Source organism: Rattus norvegicus, chromosome 1, assembly GCF_021556685.1.
Source record: "Rattus norvegicus strain SHRSP/BbbUtx chromosome 1, alternate assembly SHRSP_T2T, whole genome shotgun sequence".
Lineage (NCBI taxonomy): Eukaryota > Metazoa > Chordata > Mammalia > Rodentia > Muridae > Rattus > Rattus norvegicus.
The window spans coordinates 30,078,135-30,085,412 of record NC_141534.1 but is presented as its reverse complement, the minus strand read 5'-3'; the positions used below and the strand labels follow the sequence as shown (position 1 = coordinate 30,085,412).

General features: G+C 42.5%; 1 pseudogene; it reads right to left on the bottom strand.

Moving 5' to 3' along the window:
- Positions 1-209: 209 nt before the first annotated feature.
- Positions 210-456, bottom strand: LOC147996672 (Nuclear RNase P; annotated as a pseudogene).
- Positions 457-7,278: the final 6,822 nt, after the last annotated feature.

Genomic DNA, 7,278 nt, shown 5'->3' with positions numbered 1-7,278 from the left:
AATATCACATCTAAACCTTGGCCAAATTATTGTTGAGACCTGCTGAAAGAGCCTATGGGTAGACTTGGAGATGAGCCCCGTGTCGGTGACTGCACTGAGTGCCCTAAGATGCATGGAAGAAAATGGTTGTTGCTCCTCAGTTGGCAGGATAATGTCAGAGGAGGCCCTCTCTTTACGACTCAGAGACTACTATATCCGTTCAGACAGGGAGCAAGCACTTCTCCTGGCAAGAAGAATAGCCATTTACTGAGCAAAATGAGTGACTAGGAGTCTGTTCCAAGCTCTGGGAAGGGGCACATCTGCTTACTCAGGGCCTCTCCTGCCCAGTCTGTCCAGGTGTGGAGCCCTGCTCTCTGGAAACTCACCTCTCCACTCAGGGAGAGATGGTTAGGGCTGCAGGAGGCGCCACTCTTAGAATTTCTAGGGGCCCTGGATGCCTGTGTGGCTGTGTCTGCCCTTGGCAGACAGGGACAGGAAGGGAAGTAGACCTGTGTGAACCATACCTGGAGCTGGTCCTGAGAGAAAAAAAAGTCACCAAGTGGTTGCTGGGATTTGAACTCAGGACCTCTGGAAGAGCAGTCAGTGCTCTTAACCGCTGAGCCATCTCTCCAGCCTAGTGTGAGGGGACACAGCACACCTATTTCTCACGTGCTGCACAGGTTCCCCTCCCAACCCTAAAGCTGATGGCACTGGGAAGGCTGGCAGGGCTAGAGCTGGCTCAGGTTGTTCCTTGTCACCCTGTGACTGTTCCTGCTGATGAAGTAGCATCAGCAGGGAAAAGAGGAGAGAGTTTTGAAACACTTTATCTTCTACTGCTGATACTGTGGGGAGATGAAAGTTCCACTGCCAGTGGCCATCCAACATCAAAAGCTGGCTATTTCAAGCTGCAATGAGTGACCTCTAGCCATAAATTCTTTAAATTGAGTCAGAATAAGATTAAGGTGAGAAACAGTCTGTCCCATAACATCCGTCACGGTCCAATACAAGTAAAGACCAAACAGCACAAGAAACAGAATACACAGGCACAAAATAGCTCTTCCATGACTGAAAACAAAAATGAACCCAAAGCCTTAGACTTACAGGTTCACAGATTCCTGGTTCAGAACCTGAGAGCAGCACAGACAGGAAAGGAACTGATGGTAGAGCTCTCTGTCTTCCATCAAAAATTCTTCCCACTGATGGGTTGATACCTTATCCCCCAGAGGGGTCAGAAACATCTTCCTTAAACCTGTTTGTAACCCTCCACAGCTTGCACTCTTAGCCACTCCATGTCACTTACACAGGAACCTTGAGGCTTTTTCAAAAGTGAAAGCAACGACAGACACAGACAATACACACATATACCAGCTGCTTAATGGTTTTATCAGACCCTCCCGTTCAGGGGTCCTGGGAGTCTGCGGGTTCCCAGTCAATGCACCAAATGTGTTCAGATTGCAAAAACCCCAGAGAGACCACCAGGAAGCACAACTCCAGTGCAAGCACATGAGAGTATTTACTCCAGCTAGAGAGCTTAGGCCACAGACCTTCCTGATGCAATAGGATAGAAGAGTAGACCCCAGGTCTAGGGACAATGGGTTTAGAAAGGAAAAAAAACCCTGCAAGTGTGTATCTCTGAGCCTTAGCATTATATCAGAGGGTAAGCTAATTGGTTTACAGCACCTAGCTAAACTATAAAGAGGGAGCCTACATTTAAAAAAAAGGTATCTTGATCTGGGAATGACTAATGTTTTCTTAGCCCACTCTGTTGTTATCAGCTGCCTGCAGCTGCTGTGTTTATTTTTCCAGGGACTTTTCATGGTAAGGGTAGGGGGGCATGCCTCTCTAAGAGCTAGTTAACTTAGAATGGAGTTTTCAGAACAAAATGGAGTTTATTCTGCTAACTCAGCTCCTTCATGAGTCAATAAGTCCTATATACAGAGAGAGCACCAAATAATACACAAATTTTAAAGTTTTAAGTTAAATGAAGTCAATAACTATGCTTAAAATGTGTGTGCCTAAGAGTTTGATATGGCCATATATATCATACTATTGAAACAAAACAAAACAAAAAAACCAAATCACCACCACTACAAACAACAACAACAATGAAAAAAAAAAAAACCTTCCCAAATAGAAAGGGAAGGCTTTCAACAAACAGTTTTGATAAGTGTTATCTCAATATAACCAATGTTCATTATATACTTCTTGATTGATTCATAGCTTAAAATAATGACAACTTACATAAGATGTTGTCTTAAAGTTTTACTTCTGTGAACAGACACCATGACCAATGCAACTAATATAAGGGCGACATTTAATGGTGTTGGCATGCAAGTTCAGAGTTTCAGTCCATTATCATCAAGGCAGGAGCATGGCAGCATCCAGGCAGGCATGGTGTAAATAAAGTTGAGTTCTACATCTTATTTTGAAGGTAAACCAAAGATTGGCTTCTAGGCAGTGAGGATGAAGGCCTTAGAGCCCATGCCCAAAATGACACACCTACTCCAACAATGCCACTTTATAGGGCCACTCTCTGGGCCAAGAATATACAAACCATTACTGATGTGGATTTATTTTCCTGCAGAGAGGGGCAGGATTTTGGAGGCACAAAACTAATGTACATGAGTTTGAGTCAATCTGACAGGCAAAACAAGTAAAAATTTATTTGAATTCCAACCCAAGTAGACAAGAGGTATAATACCAAAATTTTTTTAGGCCCAAGCCAGTGTAGAATTAAAAGAACTTAGGTAGTACATTGCTTTGAATAGAATGGCTCGTATAGGCTTATGTATTTGCATGCTTGGTCCACAGTTGGTAAAACTGTTTGGGAAGTTTTAGGAGGTAAAGCTTAGTTGGAAAAGTTGTGTCATTGGGGTGGGGTTTAAGATTCTAAAAACCTACACTATTCCAAGGTAGCTCTCTCTCAGACTCATGGTGTTGTCTCAAAATGTCAGTTCTCAGCTGCTGATTCAGTGCCATGCCTGCAATAACAACATACATTTGTTTCTTTTTTGTAGAGCATATAAACCTTTAATTTTGCTATCAATATTTTACTGTAATATGTTTACATTTTGGTTCTATATTAACAGATCAGATTGTTGTAAAGTGTATAAAATTACGTCACAAGATAACATCAAATGTGTTTAATACAACTTATCAATATCTTGGGGATTTTTCTGTAGTATTGCATAATTCAAGCCTGAGAGAATTTTAAAATCAAGAATTATAACTTGAGCAGAAGAATCATGCTATTTGACTTAATTCTAGGAGTACAGGGAGAAAAAAATCTCAATAAAGAAATATTAGTTAAACAAAACAACAAAACTCAGAAACCGTAAGAACACAAGTTTTTATTATATTAATTTTTTAAAGTTACTTATTGTCAAAACATTTGTTTCTCCTGTCCTCACTGAAAGATAAAAGTTTTAAAGTTGCCCCCCTAGACACAAAGTTTAGAGCAGAAAAAAAAAACAACAAAACAGGTTAGGCCCCAAACCAGTGCACTGGTTGCTATTGATAAACCTCATGTGATTACAACAAGGACAGTCTTGTGTGAGTTCTTGGGGGGTTGCGTCATCCCGAGACTTGAGTGAGGGTCTCCCCACTCCGGGGGTCTTTCACTCACAATAAAATGTCAAAACAGTGTCCAGGAACAAACTCTACAATGAGCAAGATAATCTTCAGAATGCTGAGATAGTCCCGCTTTATAATTAGACCTCATTCTGCTCTTCAATCACCCATTTGCCTCTGTAAATAAGGCTTACTTCCAACAGTCCCAGAAATTCACTATGAGTCTTAGAAGTGGAAATTCTTGCCAGTATGCAATTCTCGACTATGTAATCAGGTTCAGATTTGGTATTTTAGCCTCCCTAGAGCTTAAGGATAGATCTTAAGTGTGGATGCTAATTACAATTGTGTCAGACCCTCCTGGGTCCCCTTCAGTGTTTTGACCCCTGCTGAAGCCCTGCTGATGCACTTAGAAGCCTTTTGTCCTTAACAAAGGAATGCCCTGGCCCTGCAGCCACACACCTTGGTGGTACACCAAGGTAATAATCTGATAATTGGTTCCTGCCTTTTGTTCCTCTTTTCTTTGTTCCTGAGGGCTTAAGCCAGTTTTCCCACTGTGCTTCTTTGAATTTTCCACCCAGTAAACTTGGGGTATATATTCGGTGAATAAAGCAAAAGATCTGGCATTCTTGTGACATGAATGACCTGAGTCTGTGTATTTTTTCTTAAACGCCGAGGGCTTATGCCTGACTCTTGGTACTGCATCGGTGTGGGCACCGACACAATTGTATCAAAGAAGTTTCTGGAGACAGTTACTAGAAGCCTATATACTACTATATTACTGATGCAGACCTTAATATCCACCTGTTTCATTCCAGACTGCATAGTAGTACATACTTATTTTCTGTGAGATACCTTATTTCTGGTTACTTTGGATTGGGTTAAGTTTCTTTATATATATATATTGGTATTTTAATTAAAAGTTATCTGTGTGGCCTAGGCTAAACTTGAATGAATAATTCTCTATTTTCAACTACCCAAGTACAGTGATCGTAAGTATGGATTACCACAACCTAGTTGAATTTTTATAAATTTCATATTATTATATACTGTACCATGTTGGATTTAAAAATATTAATTGTGATATGTCTTTTTTTTTCTTTCTTTTTTACAGAGCTGGGGACTGAACCCAGGGCCTTGCGCTTGCTAGGCAAGTGCTTTACCACTGAGCTAAATCCCCCAACCCCGTGATATGTCTTTTTAATTGAGCAGGAACACAATACAGATATATATATACATGTATGGTGATAAATGAACCACTATTCATGACACATTTAAAAATATTTAAATATCACATCAAGGCAAGTAAAAGTGTCTCAGCCCAATATTAAACAGAATCAAGTTCATAAACCTGAAATTCTCTATATCACCAGTAGATGGTAGAAGATACTCAGTATTGTATATTCCCACTCACTCCACTGCTTTAGGTTCACTCATTGGTTTCTTCATCATTATATATCCAATAATGGCTGGTATTTCTAAACTGCTGTAGAAGTAAACTCCACAATATTACAGTAGGTGAGTGGTCTTGGATATGTCACTTATCTTCATGTGCCTCAGTGTCAGCACCTGGGTCTGGTTCAGGACCCCAGAGTCATTCATTCTTTCTGAGTAAATCCAGGATGAGAATTTGAACTACAAATAAAGCGATTTATAATTATTTCTTCATATTTTTTTCAACTGAGCTGGAGAAAAGCTAGCTAGTACCTCCCTAGTAGGGAGAAGAGAATGGAACTTACAATTGTTGTTGTGAGCAGGTCAGAAAGCTGATCTTAAATAAGGAAAATAATTATCCGTAGTGTTTTTTGACCTTTCCTTACCAGTAAATCTGTGTTGTTATTGCTCTTTTTTTTCCCCAATAATTTATTGCCTTTTCCATTCACTTTACATCCCAGTCACAACCCCCTCCCTCCTCTCCTCTTCGTTCCATCGTCACACATCCTTCCCCCTACTCGGAGAAGGGGAGCCCCCCTCGATATCCAGACCCAGCAGAACTAGGCACATCCCCTTTCACCAAGCCTCAACCCGGCAGTCCAAGCACAGGACAGGGGATCCAATGGCAGAGACCAAGGCAGGCCCTGCTCCACTTGTGAGGGGATTCACATGAAGACCAAACTGCACATGTCAAGGTCCAGCTCCTGCATGCTTCCTGGTTGGTAGCCCAGCCTCTATGAACCCCCATGTTCCCAGGTTAGTTGACGCTGTAGAGCCTCCTTGTGGTGTCCTTGGCCCCTCCTATCCCTGACTCTTCCACGAGACTCTCCAGGCCCCACGTAATGTCAGGTTGTGGGTCTCTGTGCATCCTCAGCCCAGTGCTGGATAAAACGTCTCAGGAGAGTTGTTGGGTTTCTGTCTGCAAGCATAGCAGACAGTCATTAATGGTGTCGATCATTAAAGCTGGGGTAGGAATTACCTGGCTATTCCTCCGGTCTCCATCTTTATCCAACTGAAGATGAAAAAGAAAAAAGGAAAACAAAAGAAAAAAACAAAGACAAAAAATAACCTACTTTAAATTTCCATGCCATTTTACAACCCCCAGACTATACCAGGCAAAGTTAATGGCTACTAAAAATACTTCCAAGATAGAGCTATGTAAAGACACATTTCGTAGTGTGTTAATTATACATAAAGAGACACCGTCCCATTTAAAAACAAATCTCACACAGCCTTACATTTCAATTTTTTTCGTTAAAAGGAGTGAGTTGTTTACAGGGCAGTTAAATGCTTTACAGACAAGAAAAAAATGCTCAAGAACCAACTCGTTCATCTTCCTCATCCTCTGCATTCTCCTCGTATTCCTGTTCCTTCTTTCTCTTGCTCTTTTCCGCCTTGGCCACGCCCTTTCCCGCTGAATCAGGTTTCCCTCCAGCTGTATACGCAGCAATGCTCTTCTCACACTCCTTCAGCTTGGCGGCCTTCTTCTCATGGAGTTGCTTGTCATCCGCGGCAGTGCTGTTCCACATCGATGGATAAGCCGGGATGCTCGCCTTTCACTTGTGGGCAGTCCTCAGAACAGAACAAGAAGAACGCCAAAAGAGGCCCCTCGGGGACCTCGGGGTCCTTGAACTTCTTTTGGTCTCCCTTTTAAAGGGGATGTAGGTTTTCATTTCTCTTACATAATGAGCCTTGTCAGCCTTTGCCATATCTTCAAATTTTCCCTTTTCTTTTGCACGCATGGTCTTCCACCTCTCTGAGCACTTCTTGGAGAACTCTGAGGAGTTGACAGAAGTATCCAGGTATTTCCTCTTGTTCTCCTCCCTCTACTGGAAGGGTGCAGAGCTTGAGGTCGAAGGGAGAACAAGGTCTAGTGGAGAAGAACGAGGTCTAATGGAGAACAGCATCAGTGAAGCCAGCAGGCTGCAGGCCCCAAGTTTCCCTCTTCACATTAGCTTTCGCACCTAGAACTCAGTGGGTCCATGGTCACTGTCCTCAGGAGACCCAGTCCAGGGGCCAGGCACAGACGTGTGCTCACTTTCTAATTCTGCTCAGGCAGGTTTTCTGGAGCATCTTTGAGGTCGGACAGGCATGGGTGACCTGCACTTATCTCCAGATGGACCTGCTCTGCTGGGCGGCCCTAACTCAGCCTGTGGTTAGATGTTCATGACATAGGAATACAGACCACCATTCTGAAGTGGAGCGCCAACCCAGCGGTTCAGCCAAACGGACGCACATTTTTTTTCTCTTCAGCTTGCTGGCACACTGCCCCAACAGGTCCATCCATCAACCTAGGAT